The sequence below is a fragment of the Sorex araneus genome, chromosome 1, assembly GCF_027595985.1.
Source record: "Sorex araneus isolate mSorAra2 chromosome 1, mSorAra2.pri, whole genome shotgun sequence".
In the NCBI taxonomy this organism is placed as follows: domain Eukaryota; kingdom Metazoa; phylum Chordata; class Mammalia; order Eulipotyphla; family Soricidae; genus Sorex; species Sorex araneus.
The window spans coordinates 377,841,711-377,868,928 of record NC_073302.1 but is presented as its reverse complement, the minus strand read 5'-3'; positions in this window follow the sequence as shown (position 1 = coordinate 377,868,928).

The window sequence follows — 27,218 nt, the reverse complement described above, 5'->3', positions numbered from 1 at the left end:
AAGAAAAATTCACGGCTAGCTCTAAATCTGTTCTGATTTCTTCACAATTCTTTATTAGTTCTATTCTAAACCTTTCTTATTTGTTAACCAAACCCTCCCAGGTGATGTCTGATTTTGGCATTTATTTTTAATTTTTATTTTATTTAATAACATAATTTTCAGTTTTCTTCTTTCATTACTTCCAAATAAATCTGATTTGTTACTGATTTTGCTAAAAATTTTGTCTGTTTATGTACCAACATAAAATAATATATTGGAATACTGTATTTGCTAGTCATAAAATTGAATATTTCTTTTACTCTATTACTTTTACAACAAATTTCTTTACTCAATATTTTTCACATTCAAGTGAAGCCATTTTAAGAATTTGAAAATTTCTTTATCGCTCCTTGTCATTACTCTGCTTTTAATGAAGTAATGCTGTGCAGGTCAGGAGGGCTCAAATAATAAGTAACACATTAATCATTTACCCACTTATTCCTCCTCAGTCCATTCTGAGATCTAATTTTCTAGATCTTAAACTTACTTGATTTTGATAAGATTTACTTTTGGCTTTAGAGAATGAATGTTGTGTTTATAATTGTTCAGAAATCTAAGACCAACTTCTCTTTTCTTGATGTATTTTTTAAATGAACTGATTGAGAAAATAATGGACAAAATTTTTAATAATTTCAGTAGCAATTTAGAAGGTAGTTTTAATGAAGCAAATAGCCAGATATAGTCAGTAAATAGCCTAATAAAGTCAGTAAATAGCCAGATAGGTCCCAAGAAAGAAAAAAAACATGTTATATAGGTATGTTAGAATGTCTCATTTTATTTTTAAAAAGTGTAGCTATATTGTATGTTGATTGTTTAAAAAGTAGTAACCAGACAGAGGTAAGGTATTAAGAAGTTTAGAGGTATAAAACAAATGAAGGCATTGACATTTATTCATTTTAAAGTTTGTTTTTTCTTTTTGAGTCACACCTGGCGATGCACAGGGATTACTCCTGACTCAAGCACTCAGGAATTACTCCTGGAGGTACTCAGGGGACCATATGGGATGCTGGAAATTGAATGCAGGTCGGGCGCATGCAAGGCAAATGCCCTCCCCACTGTGCTATTGCTCCAGCCCCCATTTTAAAGATTTTTATATATAATATATTTGCATGCACTTTTTTGGATAAGACATTTAGTTCCACCAATTGGAAAATATTTCAATTTTCATATCAAATTTTCTACTTTGAGTTACACTAATTGTTTGTGGCTTATTTTGAGCCCTAACATAAGTTACTATCTTTAACTTTGAATAATACATTTTTTTGTTTTTTTGTTTTTGTGGCACTATTTACTACTCATTTCTTGGGCATTCATGTTGTACTCAGTTAACCTACTGCATATTTATAGTGAAATCTGAGATGCTTAGAAAAAATTTACCAAATATATTTGAATTCACAAAGGTACCATGTAGTAATGATGCAGTAAGTCTTTCAAATGTGAAATTTTTAACCCGGGTCTCTGCTGGGGAGTCTATGCCTGCAATGTTCAGAGGATCATGTGGTGCCTGCATGCAAAGCATATACTCTCTCTGAGCCTCATATTTATAATGTAAAATTTATGTTTTTAAATTATGTAAAATTATACATAATGTATAATTAATGCAGACTTTATACTTATAACATAAATTTAGAAAATCAGTTGTTTATAAAATTGCATGAATAATAGAAGATTTTTGAAATATTGGACTTAAATATAGATTTAAGGTTTTATGTCCGAATGTGTACCATGAATGCAAGATCTTATATCTACATATACATAAATTATAAAGCTATCATTTATGACTCAAAGCTTCCCTTTCACAGTTTACTAGTGAATAGAATTAAAATGCATTATTAGTGATTTGTTTAAAGTCATGAAAAAGATTTAATAAAAGTACTTGATTACACCTAAATTAAATGAGTCCCAGTTTATTACTTGTTTTCAGTAAATTGAATTTTGGCCATGAATAGCATTCTTAAATTCAAAGTAGATAAATAACATGGCCTTTTACTGAGAGTCTACTACTATTACTCTAAATTTATCTCTAAATTTCTATCAGTTTTGTTGTGTACATTTTTTTTTAAGTGCTAGGGATTAAACTTAGAGACTCACACATATGAAGAGTGTACCATTGAGCTTTATCCACAGTCTTGCTTGCATTTTTTAATCTTTTCCCTCAAAAGGGATCCTTAACTGTGGGATAGTTGAATTTTAGCTCTATACATACAGTGACATTGAGCCTGGAATTTTGCCCCCTTATTTACTAGAAAAGTACTTTAAGCCATCGAGCCATATTTTCAGACACTATTTCCTTTGTTTTTTTTTAATGTTTAAATCTTATGTTTAAATGTTATGTTTAAATCTGATTTTACCTACACTGCCAAACTATATTCTTATTACACAGTTTATGCTTTTAAATATTCGTATAAAATTCTTCTCTTGTTTATAGATAACAAGTATTAACCATCTCTAGAATTGTTACACAAAATGCAGCTATCTCTTTAAAATGTAATACAGAAAAGCTGATTTAGTAAAAAACAATATTCCAAGAATACACATTAGCAGTTTTATTTTTTTAATGGATGTCAAATAGCCTAATTCTTTTTATACACACAACCACACACATACTATTTTTAGAAACTTCCATTTCAAAACAAATAAATCATGTGTGACCTGACTCAGGCTTAGTGAGACGAGCTCAGACACTAAAGTGGAAGAATAACAAATTAACCTGTGAATTATTTTACTAAATATTAAAAATTATTCTAGAAACATTTTTTAACATCTTTTTTATTTTTAGTTAAAATGTTTAGATTAAATATAGCTCTAATTCAGGGCCTGATTAATAACTCAAAGGTCCACACAAAATAATTCCAGCAAATACTTGCCAGTGTGATGTTGATAAGACTTTTGCAATGACCTTCCCTGTCTTTCTTTCTCTTTTCACTTTTCCATTGACTGCTTTAAGCATGACACTGATGGGTTATAATGGGCTACAGGTCAGTGAGACCAGGGAGGAAAAGCAGTGAAACTAAACTAAAAGAGGCAGTGGGTTATGAAGGAAGTGTTAATGAACAGGTTCCAATATCGTTCTTTGACCTACGTTTGGGAGATGTGGCATTGCGTAATTGTGAGGAATTTGACTTGACTATGGTCAGGGCCAGCTGACCATGAGATCTGAGGTCAGGGCTTATTACAGACTTTGGTTCTTGCCATCCATCCAAATTGCTGCTTTCACTGTGTCTTAGGTAATTAGGATGTCCAGATTTGACTCAAGCCTTTAACACTATCTTCTCTGTCTCACTAAATCCAGAGCCTTAAAAAGGGTAATGAGGGTTGGGAGATATGCTCAGAAGTTTGAAGCATATGCTCTGCATGCAAAGATCCTGGGTTTAGTCCTCACTGCTTGAAACTCTGAGCAAGAGCTGAGAAGTAACCCCAAGCACTGTTGGGTGTGAACAGAATCTGAAAACAAAGGGTAAAAAATAAAGGACTGTAGTGCTTAGAGAAGGGAGAAAGGAAGATACCAGGTTAAGGAAAAAATACATGGACAGCAGCATGATACAAAGTAGGGGGCTAGCTGTAACCTACAGTGAAGAGTGTCTGTTTGGCTAATATTTGGGAGATGTTATGTCTGGCTTGAGTCCCAGGGATCTATCCTGGCAGTACTCAAGGTACCATATGTGGTTCCAGGGATCAAGTTCTGCTCAACCTCATGCAATGGAAGTACAATAACCCACAATCTTCTTTCTCCAGCCTCATTTATGTGTTTGATAGACCAATATCGGTGCAGATTAGGTAGTCCAAGAAAGTTCCTTTATTTCCTAGATATTTCTTGACCCTGATTTTGTGCTCAAATACTTGAGAGTGGAAAACTACATGAACTTTTATTTTGAAGCATGAGAGAAACAGAAAGATGGAATTTTGACACAAAAAAAAATAAAAAGGGAGGAGAAAGAGATAGTAGAGCTTACTGATAACCAACTGTGAACTTTATATTCCCCCCCCATACATCGCACATATTTATACAGTCAAATGGTATGAGTATTCTGGAGTATTCTTTCTTATCCTTATGAGGCCAAAACTTTATAGTTCACCAGGGAAACTCTTAATCACTGCTTGATGTACTTTAAAAAGCTAATCCTCTAATCACTCTCAAAGGGACCAGAAATAAAATAACTCACTAGATCCACTTTGAGATTAGTGGCCTTTTGGTTTTTAATTAAAAATGTCTTGTGGAGTGAAATGATATGAACTTCCCCATCAATTAAAATATTACTTTATTAGGTAATGGATGGCTTTAATATCCTACAAAACACTCATGCATTCAGATATCTATAGGCTGCTTATGAGCTTCTGATTTGCTTTTTAATAAGGGGAATAATCTAACATGTCTTTAAAGTGATTCATGTCTCTGGGAACTTGTAAAGAATCTCATTTCAGTTGTGATCTGTGGGAACTATTGCTTGCTGTCAGTCTAGTTTCTCATCCTCTAATCTGTGAATATTCTTCTGAATATTGACAAATACCCTAAATGTGTGTGCACTATTTCGTGTGTAAATATATGTGCTTTGTGTGGCTGTGTAAATTTCATCAGCCATTTGAAATGATTCATAAATAAAACTTTCAAAACTAATGTAGCAGGTTTATTCAGTCTTAGCTCTGTTGCTAGTTTGGACCGTATAAATTAATGGGGAGTGCATACAAGGTGTTATATTTGTCATCTTCCTTGGACTCAGAGCACTAGATGCCACAGCACCTTTTCCTTTACTCACTAGTTTTAGCTCCCCAAAGAGTTTCATAATAAAATCATTCCAGGTTCAAAACAATTATATGATTGTATAAATGTTATTAGAAGTTATTTTAAAACCAATTGATTGCGGTGTTTTTTGTTTTGTTTTGCCATATCTAACAATGATTTGGGGCTGCTTCAGGCTCTGTGCTTGGGGTTTGCTCTCTGTATTGTTTGGGGGAACCACGCAGCGGTGGAGATCAAATCTGGGCCTCCCACTTGCAAAGCCATAATGTGTATTTAGTCGATTAAGCTTTACCTCCAGCCCTGAATGTCTTTAAATTGTTCTGCAAATGTTATTTGATTCTTGCTATCTCTCACATGCTGTATGAGTTTAGCTTTTTTTTTCTGTCCCTGAAGTAATCACACTAAAAAGTCTTTAATGTCTTTTCCCTAGTAGACAGGAAGGCAAATAGAATCATCATGGCCTATGTTGGAATAAGAAATAAAAGATATCTTTTGGTTTTAGGCTCAAGCAGGACATATTGTGAGATTACATAGCTAAAAATGGTGAACTTTCTCATCTGTAACATTATCAGTGTCAACCAGGACTATTCTGATAGAGTGAGTATTACATATAGCAAAGTACATGAAAATACTCTGAAATTTTTACTATGAAAATATCTTCTTTTAAAATTTACCTCTTGTGAAGATTTTGTTACACTAAAATATTACTGTGAAACTTGTTAGCTCCTGAGTCGGTCCTTGAATTTTGTGTGTAAAATTAGCACACAAAATTCCCAAAGCTTCTTATAAGAAAAATTCTTTGTACAGTTGAGGTAGTTCTGCCTCCCCAAGATCCAGGCCTCTCTTTACTTTCCATTACAACATCATTCATCCTGTCCACTTGGTGACATTTCTGTGCATGGCATCATTTGTCCTGATATGATGAGAAAGAGGAGGGGGGTAAGGGAGAAAGAAGGAAAGGAAGAAGAGAGCCATGAGATGTTTTGTCTTATGCTGCTTACTTGCTTTGAGGTCTGCTGTCTGTACTCTGTGACCTCCCTTTCAGAGCAGTGGGATTATGGACCTTTTGCACATTTAATTTTCTTCTGTTCTCAGGCCATTTGGGTGAAAACTGCAAATTATTAATGGCCCTTTGCCATTTCTCTATCTATCTGGCTATCCCTTATCTTTGGAAAATTTATTAATAACCAATTAAATTAACTAGATTCCCTGGTGCTCCTTTTCTGTAAGACTAATGCAGGGTTATGACTGCATAAGCATGACATTGCACATCAGCTAAAACATATTTTAATAATAGAACTATAGTAAAAACAAAAGTGGAAACCCTATTAGCCTGGAGAACTTGTGTTCTGAAGAAAACGTGGACATTGTGCCTTGGGGAACATGTTGCTAATTGTAAAACTAGAGGTTTGAACTTTGCTAAGAGTAAAAGCTAGAGGTTCTCAGATTGAGTGATCAACAAGATTACTTTTCATACTTGCAAAATCTTTTAAAATTTAGCTATAGTGTCAGATGTGCAGAATAAGAATTTCCAGAGTTGGAGTTCAGGATCCATGGGAAGCCTTTTTTTCAGTTTTCCTGAAAGAATGACTCTTCTATACAGAAAACCTTTCAGTCTTTTATGCAATATAAAATTTACTATACTATTTTTATATCTATGCTTTACTTTCCAAATTTTTGAGAATTAGAAAGTCCTATGAATTATGGTTTATTTTATTTTTGTAGTATTTTATCTTTACTGAGACATATATTTTTAAATTTTTTAAATTTTATTGAAACACCATGAGATAGTTACAAGCTCTCATGTTTGGGTTACAATCTCACAATGATCAAATACCCATCCCACCACCAGTGCACATTCCCCACCACCAATATCCCAGGTATACCCCCCTTTTCCCACCCTCCCTCTGCCTCTATTGCAGACAATATTCCCCATACCCTCTCTCTACTTTGGGGCATTATAGTTTTCAACACAGACACTGAGAGGTCATCATGATTGGTCCATTATCTACTTTCGGCATGCATCTCCCATCCCAACTGGTTCCGCCAGCCATCATTTTCTTAGTGATCCCTTCTCTATTTCATCTGCCTTCTCCCCTCCGCTCATGAAGCAGTATTCCAGCTGTAGGGAAATCCTCCTGGCCCTTGTATCTACTGTGCTTGGGTGTCAGTCTCATGTGATGTTACTCTATACTCCAGAAATAAGTGCAGTCCTTCTATGTCTGTCCCTCTCTTTCTGACTCATTTCACTTAGCATGATACTCTCCATGTCTATCCATTTATAAGCAAATTTCATGACTTTATCTCTCCTAACAGCTGCATAGTATTCCATTGTGTAGATATACCAAAGTTTCTTTAACCAGTCATCTATTTTAGGGCACTCGGGTTGTTTCCATATTTTGGCTGTTGTGAACAGTGCTGCAATGAACATATTAGGTACAGATGTCATTTCTATTGTGCTTTTTTTGCATCCTTGGGATATATTCCCAGAAGTGGTATTGCGGGATCATATGGAAGCACAATTTCTAGCTTTTGAAGGACTGTCCATATTGTTTTCCAGAAATGCTGGACCAGTCGGCATTCCCACCAACAATGAAGTAGCGTCCCTTTTTTCCCCACATCCATGCCAGCTTTTGTTCTTTTGAGACCTATTTTCTAGGTTTTATCATAACACAATTTTTTAATGGATAGGAACCATTGTGGCCACTAAGCTTGAAAACCCACCAGGCTCATGTTATTCTTCAATATTTGTGAAGAACAGACAAAAAAAAAATCCCTTTAACTCCTTTTGTCTCTCCACATTTATGAAATTAACTTTATATCTTTCTTTTGAATCTCACAAGACTTAAGTAATCTCATGGACCTGTTTTAACCTGTTGCAATTAAGATTCCTGAATTTGGGGAAAAGTAAATAGTGTCAGCTTTGATACAATTCCCAATCATTTCATAGTTGTGGATAAGAGACTTTCTGGGTAATTTTAATCAGGACAAAGTTTTCACAGATTTGGTAGAACCTCTAAAAGGCTGTTGGCTAGTGGTTTGCTGTATTTGCATTACTTCTCAGGTGAAATACATTACATTATAATATGTGCTGCAGGATTTAAGACAATTCTGTTTTAGTGTCAGAGATAGCATAAAGGCAAGAGAGCTTTCCTTGTATGCAACATAGGCTTCTATTTCCTGATCTGGATGGTTCCCTGTGCATCACTGTGGAGCCATGCTCCCCCCAGGCACAGATTGGGAATATCACTGAAGCACCACTGGCTATGATCAAGCTCCTTCGCTCAAACAGAATATTCCATTTTACCTATAAAAATAAGAAAAATAAATTTATAAAAATGTTTTTTTAATATGTTTATTCTTATTTTCTTAGAGTCTAATAGTGGAATGTGTTGATAGAAAGAAATACACATCTGTATGGCTAGAAAGGATGGGAAATTTTTTTATTATTAAAGAACCATGATTTACAAAGTTACTCAAAAGGAGCCCTTCAAGTGAGGTTCTAGTTAGTAAGAAACATATGTAAAATTATTTTGTTGTTAAGATGAAAACATTCTATGGTTAAGCTCAGTACAAAGAAGAGATACTGCAATGCAGAGAATCAGGAAAGAAGTTCTAGGAATTACAAAAATTAGTTAAAATATGATCATGCTAGATGCAAATAACCAAAAACTGCTGAGTAAGATAGAAAATAAAGAACTCAGGAAACGGAGCTAGAGAGAACCCCCATTCTTTTGATGATAAAATTTTTAGGAGTTTTGTCTGTATAATTTAAAGGTGTACATGAAGATGGACTTTGAGGAGTCAGAGCTAAGTGAGGTATATCTTTTAGGAGAGGTAATGATTCTTTGCATTAAAAGACCACAACAACTTTATAAGGTATGAAAGATGTTTAGGAGGCAAAGACTAAGACTTTTTGACTGACTAGGTTAGAGATAGAGGAAGAAACAATTCAGATAAGTTCAGTTTTCTGGATTGGTTCACATAAAGGATAGAACTGTACTTATGCAAGAATGCACTGTAGCACTGTCGAACTGTCGTCCCATTGTTCATCGATTTGCTCTAGTGGGCACCAGTAATGTCTCCATTTTGAGACTTGTTGTTACTGTTTCTGGCATATTAAATACACCACAGGTAGCTTGCCAGGCTCTGACATGCAGGCGGGATACTCTCGGTAGCTTGCCGGGTTCTCCAAGAGGGACGGAGGGATCAAACCCAGATCAGCTGCACGCAAGGCAAACGCCCTACCTGCTGTGCTATCACTCCAGTCTGATGCAAGAATATAGGACCAAAATGAGGAAGGTGAGACTAGGGTGCCAGTGAAAGTGATGTAGGCAAGTAGATTAGGGAAGGCCCCCCACATCATGGCAATGAAATTTTTGGGAATTAATAAAGCCACCAGTCCTAAGTCTGACCTACCTTGTGGATATAGAAAGCAAGACCTAATAAGACCTTCAGCAGCTGACCCTGAGGAGACTGGACCCCTCCCTATAGAACGGGTATGAAAGGAATTCCTCAAGAACCCTTAATTCTTCCTTTAATCTGATTAACCTTCAACTACCCCAGACCAGAGAAGTCTGAACCCACCTGCTGGAGAGAAGATTCAGCAGTAGCAAAGGTCAATAAATGTAGTTTCAATGAAAACCACTCCCAATTCTACTCCCTTGGCAACAACCCTCGAAATAAACTCTTATCTAGCTGGAAAGCCCCACATGGGGGCAGCTTAGAAAAGCCCCATGAAAGCCACCTTGATCCAAGGAAGGGTGTGCATAATGCTGCCAAGCTCATGTGCTGATTGTGCCCATGTGGCCAAGCACATGCACCCGAGCACATGTGGCCCATGTGGCCAAGCACATGCACCCGAGCACACGTGGCCCCCGAGCACAGGTGGCACCCTCATGTCCCCTCTTGAGATGCATACCTTGCTATCCAATGCTGGGATGTGTGTTGTGGCTCTCTCTGCCTTTGGTGAAGTCTGGGTTCTCTTTTGAGCTTATTACTCTCTCTCACTTTCCCTCCTTCCCCTTCTTAAAAAACCTCTAAATCTGTTTTTACTTCACTGCTCATCTACTATCGAAATTCTTTTCTGTGAGGCAAGACAAGCCTGGGTCCCAGGTGGCAGAGGCAGATTGGGAGAAAGTGACCATATTTCTCCTCCAGCCTCACATAAGCCACCAATGGGGGCACATGGACTTCAAAAGGTGGAGTTAATTTTGGTATTGTTTCTTTTATTGGGGGAGTTCACACCTAAGCACGGTAGGGGATACTCCTGGAACAGTGCTCTGGTGCTTGGGGATCCGTGCTGTATTAGGAACCATTCATCCAATGCATGAGCTCCAAACTTTTGGACCATTTTTCCAGTTCTGACATCTTTCCTATGATAAGAATTAAAGATCGAAATCATAGATTAATTCACTAAAAGGAAGAACTTATGACATGTCACTTTATCAATTGTACCTAAATATTTTATTTAAATATTATCTTTACTATTCATTTTTTCTAAGATTTTATGTTTTTATCTTGTTTGATAGAGAGTCCAAATGATTGAGCCTAAATAAGACGGTTAAGCTTAATATTTTAATGGGGCACTTATATCCACCAAATAGCAGGAAGAATTGTATGAAAATAAAGTAGAAATATTTTATACCTTATAAAAATGTATATTTTAAATTATTACCATTAAGCACATGGCATTCAATCTCTAACATTGTGACTAATTTTGTGAAAAATTCAATGAAGGTAATCTTAGAAGTTTTAATAGCCCCATTGCTTATCATTTGTCCTTTAACTATCTGGATAAAATGGAGGAGGTAGACATTTAGTTTTTATTACATTCTCATTTTACTGGATCTAGCTTTCTAGTATTTGAGATAAAGAAAAATGGCTTGGGGAAGGCAGGAATTACCTGGTCTTCTATTTTTCTGTCTCATATTTTTGTCTTGCTTTGTCTTTGCCCTGTCTTAATCTCCCTCTGTCATTATCTATATTATCTAGTTGACCTACTTTTGCCTTTGCTCTGTCCCTATATACTTCTGTCACACTATAGTCTGCCTGAGTCTTCTGGAGCTGGGCTTAGCATTATAATAGCATCCTCCCCGGAGTAGTCATATCTTGTTTTAGCCTCTGAGCCATCTCTGGGTGGGATTACCTCCCTCGATCTATTGTTTATCCAGAAAGTTGTATCTTCTTCCCCTCCATCTAACTTTCATGTTCATTTACATGGAATCTTGTCAACCCAGAGTTTCTCTGCTGTGCTCTTGAAAGCAGCTATTTCCCTGAAATATGAGATATTTTATTCTTTCCCTAATAGAATAAAATCTATTCTTCATGGTAGCCCCCCTCCAAAAAAATAAAAAACCAAAGAAACAAACAAAATGCAGGGAGGGAGGGAAGGAGGGAGGAGATAAAAGAAAGTATTCTCAGTATTCTCGTTTTTGTTTTAGAAAGAGAAGTATCATCATAAGCATGTGGTATTTTAAGTCAGTTTTTTAAATTTTTCCCCAAATGCATGTGCTCTCTAGTTCTTACATGGTAGCACTAGAAAAGGTAAGATTGATGGATGGCAGTATAGACATGCTGCTCCTTTTCCAGATAACCTTGGAAAATACCTAACCCCATTGTTGACTGATTTCTCTCAAATGCGGAGTATTCACTAGAGGATACATCTTTCTTTATCCTAAGCTTTGAGATTTAGAACTAATACCAGGATAACAGGAAATGTTCTATTCAACTCCGTTACCAAATTTAACACGGAGAAGGACTTACTATGATTTGAGGAGAAGCTATTTAAGAACTCTCATACTGAAGGCATCTCTAAGAATGTATTCTCTAACTGAAGCATTGTTTTCACTGTTAGAGACAACAGAAAAGCAGGGAGTTGAATGGAAAGAGGGGGAGCCTAAAAGCTGGCCCATTTATCTTGGGTCATTCTTCAGCTGCCTTGTGAGCAAATGACTCTAACTTCTTCATCTTTGATCTTTGTAGCTTGCATCTGGAACGGAAAGAATATCTTAAAATATTTGAATATTTGATTCAGATTTGTGATTTTAATAACTGTATGATTCTCCTGGGGTATGGAAGATGCAGGTAGACTTTTCAAAAGCTGCTTCCCCTTTGCTACCTGACGCAGCACATTAATATCCTTTCACAGCTGGGTTTAGCATATTGATTTGTATAAAGTTGAAATTATATTTTTTTCATTGCAGATTTTACCGGTCCCATTGTGCATAGACATTAACTTAAGAGTCATTTCCAGTAACATTAAAAAGCTGAAACACCATTTGAGGCTAATTTACACATGGGGGGAACTCAGACATTAAAAATATTCAGCTCAATAAGTAGCAAGCAATAACAATAACTGTTCCTAAAAGTCAGATGCAATTACATCTAGGTTTTATAAATTTTACTTATCTCTATATCTGCCCAAAGATATGTGCAGCCCACATCTCATTATAATTGTTAATATTTTACATATATATTTAATATTAATCTGTATTTTAATATTAATCTATATTATATGTTATATAATATAGAGTGATATAATATATATAAAAATCTACTCTGAAATAACCATTTTTACAATCTTTGTAGTCCTTTATTTTTCTTCTGAAAGCAGAAATTATATTTACAAATGTCACTTAATAGAATGAATATGAAGGTGATGTGGAGAGAGATTATGTATCAATCAAGTATTTTTTTAAATTTTATTTTATTGAATCACTGTGATAAAAGTTACAAAGTTTTAAGGTTTACGTCTCAGTCATATAATGATCAACCCCCCATCCCTTCACCAGTGCCCCTATTCACCCACCAAGAACCCCAATATACCCCCCTCTCACCCCGCCACCCCTCGAAACTGAGTGGCCAATGATCTTCACTTTATTCTCTTTATACTTTGGATACATACAATATTTCAACAGAGAACTGACTATTATTATTTGGAATTTTCCCCCAACAATCAAGCCTACTGAAAAGGCATCATTTGATAGTTTGTTTTCCATGGCTAAGAATAAAGATTATAGGAGTTCGCATGGCTGATATTGCGGCTGAGCAGTTTTGGATTTCTGTTGTTTTAGCTCAGTTTACAGTCTAGATGATTTCTATAAGTCTCTGGGTGCCAAAATGGGTTAATAGAACCTCCCAGATCATAGTCTTTAAGGAACAGAGGGGCCGTGTCCTGCAGGGCTGCTCCGGATCTCATCTGGGCCGAGGGCATGCCGGTAACACCCCATCCCATGATCTCTTGCGTGCCACATCACTACAAAGCAAGTACCTCTGGGTTGTGAGTCCTAGAAAATGGCGGACGCCACATGGGTGCTGGTGCTGCTGCCGCTGCTATCTTCCCCGTAGAAAGAAAGTGCTGGAAGAGATAATCCTTCCCCCTCCCTGGGTGGTATGGAGTCGTAGCTCAGCTCACAGTCTATATGCATTTCTATAAGTCTCTGGGTGCCAAAATGGGTTAGGAGAACCTCCCGGATCATAGTCTTTAAGGAGCAGAGGGGCTGTGTCATGTGCAGCTGCTCCGGAACTCACAATCAAGTATTTTGAACAAAATTGATAAAGTAGATTTTGTCCAAAACCCCACTATATTAGTATAATTTAGAAGATAGTCGCTATTACTACTATTTATTTGTACTACTACACTAATCCCATAGCCTATATCTATATATGTATACATATGTACACACATATTTGAGCAATGTTTTCTATAAAGTTGTTGATTTTTAGAAAATTTTACTCTATAAGAGTTGACAGGAAAAATAGTGACATTTAAGTCATTGACAGTTGAAGTTTCTTTTTTTTTGATATTTTATTTTATTTTTTATTTTATTTATTTATTTTTTTATTGAATCACCATGTGGAAAGTTACAAAGCTTTCAGGTTTAAATCTCAGTTATACAATGCTCAAACACCCATCGCTTCACCAGTGCACATATCCCACCACCAAAAATCACGGTATACCTCCCCCACTCTCCCGCTCCCCAGCCCCGCACCCAGCATGTGTAATTGGTAAATTTCACTTTACTTTCACAGATGAAGTTTCTTTTACCTTCTCTTTTCCTTTTTTTATTGAGTTACATTGAATTGCAAGGTCACAAAGATATTTATGATTGAGTTTCAAGAGTATATTGCCTCAATATCAATACCTTCACCAGTGCCCACTACTGTCCACCAATGTCCCCAGTTTCTCTCTTGCCCTCAGTCTGCCTCAGTGGAAGGCACTTTCCCCCCTCCTCCATTTTCTTAGTGTTCCATTCCTTAACTTTTCCTTCCTTACCTTGCCCCAGTGGCAAGCTTCCTACCAAAGGCCAGTTATCCTGCTCTTTATTTCTATTGCATTTGGCATTTGATATTTCCCTGAAAAATTTATATACATGAGAGAGATCATTCTGAGTCTTCTCCTCTCCCTCTATCTGATTTCACACAACTTCCATGTCACACCAAATTGCATGACTTTTTTTTTTTAATGACTGAGTAGTATTTCATTGTGTATATGTATAATAGTTTCTTCATCCAGTTGGTGGGCATTTGGGTAATTTTCAGATTTTGGTTATTGAACGAAGGAGTGCAGATATCCTTTCTGTGTTGTATTTTTGGGCCCTTAGTGTATATTCCCAGAAGTGGAACTGCTGGGTCATAGAATTTTTTCACAGCTAAATTTATAGTTTTTTGAGGAATGTCCATATTGATTTACGACAAAATTGGACCAGTCAACTAGTCAATGTCCCTACCAGCAGTGAATGAGGGTCCCATTTTTCCCACATCCTTTCCAACAGTGGTTTTTGTTGTTATTTTTGATGAGAACCAATCTCAGTCGTGTGAGGTGATATCTCATTGTTGTATTAATTTGCATTTCTCTGATTTGAGGGCAGAAATGGTGGGCCAAGAGATAGTACAGCAATCGAGGCACCTGCCAGTGCCCCAAGATTTGACTGCAGACTACTGGAAGGATACTGTCCTGGTGCCCTGGGTATTCCCACAAAGTATGAGCAGTATCATAGCCTCATGTCCCTGTGCTGAACCCATAACTCTGTTAGCCTAGAATTGCAGGCAGAGACCCTAGACTTCCTGAGCACCACTTGGGAGTCTTCCCAGATTTTTTTAAATGAAGAAATTGGCATTTAAGTATCAGGAACCATAAACAATCTTTGCTTATTCCATGACTACTGCAATGAAATTTTGTTTTAGAAGGAGCATTGTAGGCTTAAACTTACAAATATTTATCTTGAACATTTTCTACTTCAATAATCTTTGTAATAGGAATGATTAGTAAAATGAGGAGATAATTAAATTATAGTTTTATATAATTATATATAGTCATTACTATACAATATGTGTTAATCACAATATTTTATAATAAAGCTAGCTACAAAAAGTAAACATATGGTTCTAGCCTGTTATAAGAGCTTGAAAATAAGACAATTATTGGGGCTAAAGAAATAGTTCAGTGGGTAAGGCACTTGCTTTGCATGTGGCAGACCAGTTTGATACCTGGAACCTTAAAATATTCAATATAGTACTGGAAGTACTTGCAATAGTAGTCAGGCAAGAGAAAGATATTAAAGGCATTCAGATAAAAAAGAAATCCTGGAAAGGAAGAAATCAAACTCTCACTATTTGCAGATGATATAATGCTATATTTAGAGAACCTCAAAGCCTCTACCAAAAATCCTAGAAACAATCGACTTGTATAGTAAAGCTGCAGGCTATAAAATCAATACCCAAAAGTCCATGGCTTTCCTATACACAAATAATGAGAGAGAAGAAAGTGATATGAGAAAAGCAATCCTGTTCACAATCATGCCTCAGAAAATCACATACCTCAGAATCAGCTTAACTAAGGAGGTTAAGGACCTGTACAAATAAAACTAAAGAGCACTACTTCAGGAAATAAAAGAGGACATGAGGACATGGAAACACATCCCCTGATCATGGATTGGGAGAATAAACATTGTGAAAATGGCAATACTCCCCATAGCATTACACAGATTCAATGTGATCCCTATATGAATTCCCATGAAATTCTTAAAAGAAATTGATCAAACACTCCTGAAATTCATATGGAACAACCAACCCCCACGAATAGCTAAAGCAATTCTTGGGAAAAAGAAGATGGGAGGCATCACTTTCCCCAAACTCAAACTCTACTTCAAAGCGATAATAATTAAAACAGCATGATATTGGAACAAAGGCAGAACACAGACCAATGGAACAGGTTGAATATCTTTACACACACCCTCAAATATTAGACTATATAATTTTTATTAAAGGAGCAAGAAATGTGATGGGGATCAAGAAAAGCCTCCTTAACAAATAGTGCTGGTAAAACTGGACAGCTTCATGCAAAAAAAAAAAAAAAAAAAAAACCTAACCTCTACCTAACACCACGCACAAAAGTGAGATCCAAATGCATTAAAGGCCTCAACATCAGACCAGAATTCGTAAGGTACATAGAAGAAAAGGTCGGCAAAACCCTCCATGACATTGAAGATAAAGGTATCTTCAAAAATAAAATGCCACTGACCAAGCAAGTGGAAAAAGAGGTAAACAAATGGGACTATCTTAAACTAAGATTCTTTTGTACCTCAAAAGAAACAGTAACCAGAATACAAAGACCATGTACAGAGTGGGAAAGGGAGATGCAGATCAAAACAACAATAAGATCATCTCACACCACAGAGACTGGCCCACATCCAAAAGAACAAAAACAACCGTTGTAGGCGTGGATATGAGAAGGGGACTCTCCTTCATTGCGAGTGAAAATGCTGACTGGTTCAGCCCTTTTGGAAAACAATATGGATGTTTCTCAAAACATTAGAAATTGAGCTCCCATTTGACCCAGCAATAACACTTCTTGGAATATATCATGGACATGCAACAAAGTACAGTAGAAATGACATTTTCAATGTTTTGTATTGTTTTTTTTTGGGGGGGGGAGGACACCAAATGGTACTCAAGACTTATTACTGGCTCCTCACTGAGTGATCACTTCTGATGAGCTCAGGGGACCATATGGGGTACCAGGGGTAGAACCCAGGTTTGCCATATGCAAGGCAAGCACCTTACCTGTTTTACTGTCACTTCAGTTCTGGTAGTTTCTATTTTAATACTTTGTGAAAACAGTCTTTCCCTTTACTATGAGGATCAACATGTGAGATAATTTTATTTATATAAAATTCTTGATTACTTATAATAAAAATTAAAATGAAAATATTATTTTCTTTTCTGATGATATCTTATATTTATATAGTAACAAACAGTGTAAAAATGAATATAACAATCATAATTCTATTCCTTCATGTATATGCTTTAGAAAAATATAATATTCCTCAGTTTACAAAATGAGTAAAGAAAGCCAGGCTGATTAAGTAGGCATTATGATTTACTTTCTTGAGTTCCATTGTAATAATGAGGAAAAAAGGCATCATTTGTTAGGTGACGATTTTCAAAAAACTATTGTGATAGTCTAGATGTAAATGAGAATTTAATAGGCCAGAATGATAGTATAGCAGGTTGGGTGTTTTTCTTGCATGTGTGTTTGATCATAGAGATGCCATATGCTCCATAGACAATGTCAGGTGTAATTCCTGAATAACACCAGGTGTACTCCGCCCCCCAAATTTAAGTACTGAACATAAGTACTATTAAGAGAAGTGAAATATAAGTGATAATAATATATATTATGTATAAATGTATTCATGCATACATGTATATAAATTTATTTCTGTGTAAGTAATTAACAAATGCAATATTTTATACAAGCATAGGCGTATTTCCCATTGTTACAGAAAATAATTTTAACAGCACAGAATTTAGTAGTGGCAAGTTATGTTTCATGTAGTCATCTTCTTTAATCATTCTCAGAGTACCTTGCTCTCACTATTCATTATTTCATTGCTTTCTTGTGCTGTACCTTATTTTCAGCAGTTTATAGTTGATTTCACAAGGTAAGAAGAAAATGGTTCAACTTGCTTTAGTTTGTCCTTATGCTGAAGCATCTGTGTTTTTCTCTTTTCATTATCTATTTAGACATTTTTCTATACTTATACATTCTCCATGTTCCAGAGATATCTTTATGATAAGGACAAATAATGCCATTATATCTATTCATGAATTTTCAGTTCATTTTTGGACCACAAACAGTGTGCTACTTGAGGGACCCTGTGGTTCTGGAGATTAAACCCAGGTAGACCTCATTTTTGCATAGAATGCACCAGTCCACTGAGCTGTCTCCCAGGCCCCTCCTCATTCTTTTAGTGTGACAAATATTTACTGAGCAGTTTCCAATGCAGGTAGTGTTCTCTCATTGGGGATTGATTTGTAAAAGGAGAAATCTAGGTAACTACTAAGTTACCTGGAAGTTAATACTGAAGACAGAGCATAAAGAAAAAATTTTTCGTGAAATTTCCAAGAAATTAGGTAGCCAGTAAGAAAAAAATATATAAAGTATAAATTGGAGGCAGGACATTTAAGTAATAGGAACCCAAATTTTCCATAAGGTAACCTAAGAAGTCAGTAAATATGTAAAGTATATTTATGTTTGGGCTTACTAAGTATTGTCCAAGACACTCAAGGGCTCTACACAGTGATTTTTGTCCCACTGGGCTGGTGCTTCAGGGGCCTGAGGATATAGTGTTGTTTGGGTTCTGCTGTGTCAGGGATACTTGGGCCACTCTGCTTGGGGAGCTTTCAGGGTTGCACTCAGAATTCTTTGGGGGACTATGGGGTAACAGTGACCCAATCAGGATACACTGCAAAAAAAAAAAAAACACATTAATCCCTGTACCATCTCTCTGGCCCCAAAACACGTAGAAGTTAAATCCCAATTCAAAAGGATTGTGAGTATAAACCACAGGATACAGAAAGTAAAGTATTGGGGAATCTCCAGAGAGAGCTCCTCATCAAAAGAGATCAGTCAAGCCAGCAGTTCAATGCAGGGGTGCATGAATGCAGGCATGCTCAGACCTGCCATGCTGGAGATTGCCTGGGTCTCCCCAATGGTGCTTCTGGGGACTCAAGGTTGCTCTTCTGGTTGGGGGACCATGTGGTGCTGGGGACTGAACCAGAATTGGTCACAGGCAAGGGTTTGCCTTAACTCATGTACTATCTCTCCAGTTCCTATAGAATAGTGTCTAAAATATTTATTCCTTGGATGCTTGTTGTATGTTTATCTGTAGAATATGATACACTATATAGAATAGATTATTCCTTAAGGTTGAAATTTAGATTTTCACTTATTTGAAATGCCCCATCTGTCTTCTCTTGTGGCTCCTAAAACTTACACTTATAATCTCATTTAATTCTAGAATGACCAAAAAGCATATTTTAAAAAAGAAAGCTAATCTTTTTATTAACTGAATAAGGATTTGACTAAAAGTTACATGACCAAAAAATAACCTTTCCCTCTGCCTCTCTATCTCTCTGCTGCTCTGTCTCTCTGCCTATCTCTCTATCTGCTGCTCTCTGTATTTCTGTCTCTTTCTGTCTCTGTTCTGTTTCTCTCTCTCACACACACAACACACACACACACACACACATACACACACATAAACTTACAGTCAATGGCATTGGTTCCTTGCATCAGCTCCACTTCTAATCAGGTGTGCATGAATGCTGACAGGCCACTTTAGGAAGTATATTAAATTAGTTGGCTCTTGAGATCAATTTAAAAAAATTTCAATTTGTGATTCTAAAATAGAAGAATGCAAAATATTTTATCTTTTTAAATAAAAAGACCCTCAATTTTGAAGCATTATTAGGAAAACGTGTACTATAATACAAATTCCATTAAGATCAATCAAAATGCACATATCTTTTTCTTCCTGGTGCAATATATGACTAATTTCAGGCTTCAGAGGCATCAGAATATGTTGAAAACTTGAAAAGTGAGTTTGTTCAAAAGTGTTCATAACCAGGCCAGAGTGATTGTACAGTAGGTACATGTATACATCCAACCCAGGTTAGACCCCATTCAATCCCTGGCATCCCATCTGGTCCCCCAAGCACCACAAGGTGTAACTACAGAGCACAGAGCTAGGAGTTAATCACTGAGCATCACTGTGTGTGGTCCCAAAACAAAAACAAGCCTCTCCCCAAAAGAGAGTTTGTAAACAGAAAATTAATGCCAAAAGTTGTAATAGAGTATGTCAACACTTAAGGAACTTCTTTACTAATTATGTAAAATGTAGCAAATACAAACCATTATCAAAGCTTAAACCTTATGTTAAATTATTACAAAAGACAGTGAGGGATACTTACCACCTGCTGTGTGGATGTGAACTTAAAATTCAGATAAATTGTGGAAAAGGGCATTTTTGTTACATTTAATTAAGAAATCCTAAAATAGAAAAAAAAAACATTTGTATTCTCACCACAGAAGGGACCATAGAAGAGACTAAAGGAGAAAGTGTCTTAGATTTTGATTTTGACTTAGATAAGTGTTTAACCATTTCCAAGCACAGTTCCCCTTCAGATCTTATGTTTTTCCTATCAGTTGGGTCCCTAGTCTCATGCCATGCTGGAGCCACATTGTCCCCACCACTTATGACCATGTTTGTTTTTTTTTAAAAGCATGTTCCCTTAGAATATCCTGGGTGCTCAGAGGACCATAGTTGGAAAAAAAAAACACCAATTTATATGACACTGAAATAGATTCATATAAATATATTAAAAAGCATAATTATAAAATTCTGGACAACTTTTGAACTTGAGTGCTTAGCAACAACAGAAAAAAAAGTGTCCTCTAAAATCCTAACTAGAGAGTACAAAAACAAATAGAAAATAGGCACAATTTATACATGGACAACATAAATCATGTATAGCAGAATACTTATACAAATTCCACCTAGAGTTTTCTTGCAATAAAATTTTAAGTAGCATATGCCAGCTTGTGTGTCAAAATGAATTTCAGATGTCACTTGGCAGTTCATAGAAATTACTTAGAAGGCTCCACAATTTAATGTCAAACAAAAAATTCAAGGGCAACAAAACACACATCAATACTATTGCACCCAGACTTAACACTATACTTGTTCTTTAGTCAATATTCTCTTTTTAAAAAGTAACATTTCCAGTCCTCAAGAGCTGAATTAAAAAAGAAATGATTTGGGGCTGGAGCAATAGCACAGCAGGTAGGGCTTTTGCCTTGCACACAGCCAACCTAGGTTTGATTCCCGCATCCCATATGGTCCCCTGAGCACCTCCAGGGGTAATTCCTGAGTGCAGAGCCAGGAGTAACCCCTGTGCATCGCTGGGTATGACCCAAAAAGCCAAAAAAAAAAAAGAGAGAAAGAAACAATTTTGGGAAAACTGTCCATTTCCCATTGATGGGTCCCATGAATTTGCTCTGTGTACCTGGGAAACGTTTGGCAGGCAGTTCTTGGTGACTGAACAGGAAGCACCTGGCTGCCATGTATCTCAGTGAAAGTGGGAAATTGGGGAGTTTACTACAAACTTTTTTCAAGTTGGTAAAAGTATTCTAAATCTATCCTTTGCTCTGGATTTCAGGCAAATGACTTCTATGCTCTGTGAGATAAATTGTCTCCTTAGTGGATGATTAATAAAATGTGTTTTCCTATTTCATTTTAATAAGAAAGAAGCAGCACCACCTCATTGAAGGGGCACAAGATTACAAAGTTAATGGTAGTGCTTGAAGTTGGGGGCTGGGGGTGGTTTACTTGAGACAAATAGAAAAAAGTCAACAAAATAGAGCCTTGGTAGGGATTGCGGTGTAACTCTTGCCTTGACTCCTTTCTTAGATCCTTAGCTTTGTCCTTCATTTTCTTTGATTGTTCCACAAGTTTCTCATTCTTGAACATTGCAGTATTTGCTGTCGTGTGCAGATAACAGGATCAAATACAAATTTCCAATTTTGTTTGGCTTTATTTGGGGGGAAGAGAAGTAAGTAGGCACTCCCAGAAAAAACTCGGGTCATGTGGTGCTCTGGAACTAAACTCAGGGACTCACACATAAGTATAGGGCCTGTGCTCTATCGTTTCAGTCTGTCCCTTCTCTTCCACAAATCCCTGGTTTGAACACTTAGTCTTTCTCCTGTCCCTGTCTTCTAATATCCATTCTTTACCTCTACCTGTCCTTGGCCGGGGGAGATAATTCTCCATTCTTCATCTCACAGCTTCTTTAAAATCACTCAATTCTTGTCAGTTCAATTGTCAGAATATGTCCATTCTCTGACAGCTTCTGTTGACTTATTCTTAATCACCAAGCCACCATCATTTGTCATAGAGGATTAATGAAAAAAGGCAGAGTTTGTACTTTAATCCACATCTCCTGATTTTAATCCAGAATTTATAGTAAGCATTAAGAAAACGTGTAGCAGAACCATCTGGACTCTGTACAACAAAGCACAGAGAGCCTTAGAACACATTTCACCACACAATGTATATTTAAATAGACTTCTCAGAGACTCCAAAGGAATTTAAAATTGAGAAGATAAGACACATCTCCCCTCCTACTTTTTTTTTTAAATAGAGACAATATGCCATGTTTAATACCCAGATGCTGTTTATAGTCAGACATTAGAAAATGAGAGTATATTGCTTAGGACTTGGTGTTGCCAAATTTCTTTTGAAGTGAATTGTGTTGTGGAGACTTAAAGAAGAGCCTCAACTCTGCCATACATTTATAAGTTAAAGATTCCAGGCAGCTGAAACATTTGGGGAATTCAGCTGCCTGGGATTAACGGCATTTTACAAAACAAAACTCTCTACTCAATCACTTCTTCCCCCTCTCCCCCCAACAGAAAATTTAAATATATTTGCAGCAAATGTGAGAAATGGCTAACTATTGTAAGAGAAAGGGGAAGAAAAAATGACTCACGCATGTTTCTAATTTACTGGCTATCTAATAATTCACTTCTCTGGAAAAAAATGTAAGTCTCATTTGAATGTTAAATTGTAGATGCTTCTTATTTTTATAGAAGACTTTCATGCAGCTATAGCTAGTTTCAGTGACAAACAGTTCTCCATATGGAATTTTAAGTTCTGTAACAATTTTATCACTATCCTTATGATCCCAGAGTCATTATTGTACAGAAGTGAAAACTGACAAACTGTGTTTGCCATATGCCAAATGTCAAAGAGAAATAATTGATGGTCAAAATGTGCCAAATGGCAAAGAGAAATAGTTGGATGGTCAAAATAGAGGCAAGGGGTGGTGTAGACTTTAGGGGACATTCCTAGAGTTACTATGTTGACTAAATGAGCTGCTTGGAATACTTGGTACTAATTAGTATGCTTTCTACTTTCTATGTCATATAAATGAACCAGGAAATTTATGAGACCTCTTTTTCTATTTTACTCTTCTGGGGAAAATGCAAAGAACTTTCTTAGTTTCGAAGCAAGTTTAGAGAACTGTAAAGAAATCTAAGACCAGCAATGTTGAGGAATAGTTTTCCATTACATTGACCCACATATTACATTTTCTCACATAAAATATCTGCAATACCTCATAATGGCATTTTATTTTCATACAATCTGTATCAATTGTTCTTTTTTTTTACTGTTCAAAAATCACAGTAGAATAATTAATTCATGTAGGTTCATTAACCTTTTAAGATTCTAGTAAGTTTTCTCCCATACTCTCTAATCATGTTAGTGATCAGATGGTATATAGTCCTTTTTTGATCATATATATAATCACAGCAGTTTTTGATTAATCATATATAATATTTATATATTTTATTGACTATGTATATAACCAAAAATGGTTGTGCATATATATATATATACATCATACATTCTAGATAAACTGCAAATTCATAGATTTTTTTTAGTCAACAAAGTCATAAAGTTCAGTCTTAATATCTAAGCAATTAACAATAATGTCTACTAGTGAGTTCCTTTACTAAAAATATTTTGGAAGAGTGATTTCAGGGGATGGGGGTATAATATCCTTCAGGTATCAATAATTATGACTTAAAGTGCTTGAGCTACAATGCCACCCTCTAGTGGCCTACTTATGTATGCCCCAGGACATGTCAGAAGTTTGGCAAATTCGAGGGAAATGTATGTAAAAAATTAGAAGGAATAAATTTTTTGAAGTTATTTCTTTTGATAATATATGTCAATACAGAAGAAATACAATATTACTGATCGTTTGGGAGTATTTGGCCCATATTGCAAATAGTTATTATTAAAAACATGAAACACAGACACCTGGTTTTTGAAACTTTGACTTCCTGAAAAACAAGCTAGACAGCATATTTTCTGACATTAAGAATTCTCTTAAGTGCATCTATATTTCACTGAATATGAAACGTGAAAAATTAAAATTTAAACTGTTTTGAAATATCAACCCATATTTGAAACAATTCTCAATGTGAGTGACAAGCAATTAAATCTAATTTGCATGAGATTCAATGTAAAGTGGAAATCAACTGATTCTTTAAAGAGCAAGAAGGAAGGAAAAGAGCAAGAAGGGAGAAAAACATGAGCTATCTAATGTTTGGCTGCATGTATACTGTAGTTCTTGAGGGCAGAGTTGTTATCATAAACAAACTGGTAAAGATTTTGTTCAACTGACAGTCCCTGCCTTAACAATGGCTTGAGATACTGAGTTATTTTTCTAATACTTCTTTTATCTTATATTCTGCAAAACTTTCAACTTTGTTTTTATTAAATGTGCTAGTATGAAGTCAGATTCCACGATACAGGAATAATAGTTACATTAAAAAATCTGATGAAGATAATGCGATCTACTAGAATATGAATATATTAGGGCAAGAGTGACAGTACAGTGGGTAAGGCACTTGCCTTGGATGCATATTACCAGGCTTCCGTGCCCAGCTTCCCACATGGTCCTCTGAGTCTCAGTAGCAGTAATCCCTGAGTACAGAGTCAGAAGTAAGTGATGAGCACTGCTGGGTGTGATCGCTGACTCCAAACAATAACAGCAAAACTATATATATATGTGTGTGTATATATATATACATATATATATATGAGTGAGAGAGGAGAGAGAGAGAGAAAGAGAGAGAGACAGAGAGAGCCTTGCCCCCGCACCTGGCTGTCTTCGCCAGGGCCCCTTGGAGCGGGGCGGGTTGAGTTTCCCTCACTGCCCCAAGCAGAGACCCAGCAACAGAAGACCTCCAGAACTCAACCACAGCCATGCTCAAGGCCCCTCTCCACACGTTTGGATGAGCCTCACACATGAAGGAAACAGCAGAGGAGCCCAGGTGTGCGGGACCTGGGGCTGAGATCTCCAAGCCTGCTCAGATCAGGACTGGGCCTTCTCCAGTCAGTCACCCAGACACCTCCGTTTTCCAGTAGGTTGGCAGCCACACCTATGAACTGCCCCTGGTGCCATGTAATCCCATCAATGGCCAATATCCAGAGTCTATAAAACAACACACCTGGAAGCGATCTCTTATAGCCTAGTTCTCCCTCTCAGAGAACCTGGCAAGGTACCAAGAGCATCCTGCCTGCATGGCAGAGCCTGGCAAGCTCTCCATGGCATAATCATTATGCCAAATACAATAACAATGGGTCTCATTCCCCTTACGCTGAAAGAGCCTCCAATGTGACCCTGATGGGAAGAATGAGTAAAGAGAGGCTGCTAAAATCTCAGGGCTAGGATGAACGGAGATGTTACTGGCACCCACTCAAGAAAATCGATGATCAACAGTGTGACAGTGATACAGTGATAAAGCACTTGCTTCACATGTTTAAGAACCCGGGTTCAATTCTTTGAGCTGCAAAAGTAAATAAATAAAAAATAATAACAGTATATTTGTGGAACAGCAGAGCCTGGCAAGCTCCCCATCATGTATCCGATATGCCAAAAACAGTAACAATAATGGGTCTCATTCCCATGACCCTGAAAGAGCCTCCAGTGCGACATCATTGAGAAGAACGAGCAAAGAGAAGCTGCTAAAGTCTCAGGGATAGGACGAACAAAGACGTTATTGGAGCCTGATTGAGCAAATCAATGAACAATGGGATGACAGTGACAGTGATATATACAAGTACATATATATTCTGAAAATCATGCAATTTAAAAGCTCTTGCAGTTTCCTGACCACAAGGAGATTGCAGGCAAATACATACTTGTTTCCTGTAAAAACATAACTTTGTAAAACTATACCTTTTACTTTCAGATTTTAAATTACTTTAATATAAAATTCAGTGACACTGGTACCATTGGTATAAATAACTGGATTTTTACTATTCAAGTGCTAAGAAAGATACCGGATGTATGTGTGTGTGTGAGTGGTGGTTGTTGGACGAGAATGGTGTAGCTGACAGGGCATCAGTTGAGTGAGGATCTTGGACACTTTGGTTAAGAGGTGAGGTTACTGTGTACATCTGCACCATAAGATGTACATCAATTAGAGTCAACACTATTTTGAGCGGGTGATTCAGACTATCATGGTATGATTTTGCTAAGAAGGCAGGATAAGTTTAGGAGGGAATGTTGGGACATGGGTGGAAGGAAGTCAGTTACCTATGACTTCCACCATGTTTCTTTTTATAACCACTGTTTACAGTTCTAGAAAAGACTAGGAAGTTTCTTCTAGAATGACATGCAGGAATGATTTTAGATACAGTTGTTTTATATTATCCTGTGTCATTTCCTGAATCTATTCTCATGTATCTTAAATACATAAGACTGTACAACGCATTTTAGCTTCTCTATTATAATTGGCTTTGGGAATTTTGGAGAATTGTGCATGAAGGTGGTGACAAGTGGAACAGGTATAAGGAAAGCAGTTATGTACATTAATATTTGAGGGTCACCTTGAAAGGGACTGTTGAAAATAGGAGTTTTTAGTTGCAATACTGTGGAGACAGATTGCATTTACTATTGAGTCACAAATATTACATACATGAGAAAGTTATTGATGGGAAAACATTGACTTTCATGCAATATTATATGTAATTATTTGCTTCAAACTTTAATAATAGTATAATTATCACATCTCTTTGTCTTATGGGGAAATAACCATTGAAAGAACTTCAAGCTTTCATTCAGTTTATTTCTAAAGTAACCAATTGGGATTAAGTGCAGGTTTTTGTTCAGCTTTATTCTGAAGTGCAAAATATTTTATTATTTAGTTTATTAATTATAAATCTTAATATGTCTTGGTTACATGAAGGAAAGCTAGAAAAACTTGGGATCAGCTTACAGGTTTTGTGTAAAAAAAGCCATTGAATATTATATTAGCTATATAATAGAAATAAGAATATAAGAATGTAGGAGATGCAACAATATTCATTAGAAGATAATTATCTGAATATAAAAAAAATAGTTTCTGGTTGCAAATACAGTAATACCTGAGAAGTAACCAGTTATTTGGTACTTAATTTTCGAAGAGGTAAAAATCTAGTCTTAATCTGTGGGAATTAAGAGTGTAGACAAATGTAAAGATAATCAAATGAATGAATGTAATAAAAGTGCCAGAAGTGGATACATGCCTATAGGGATA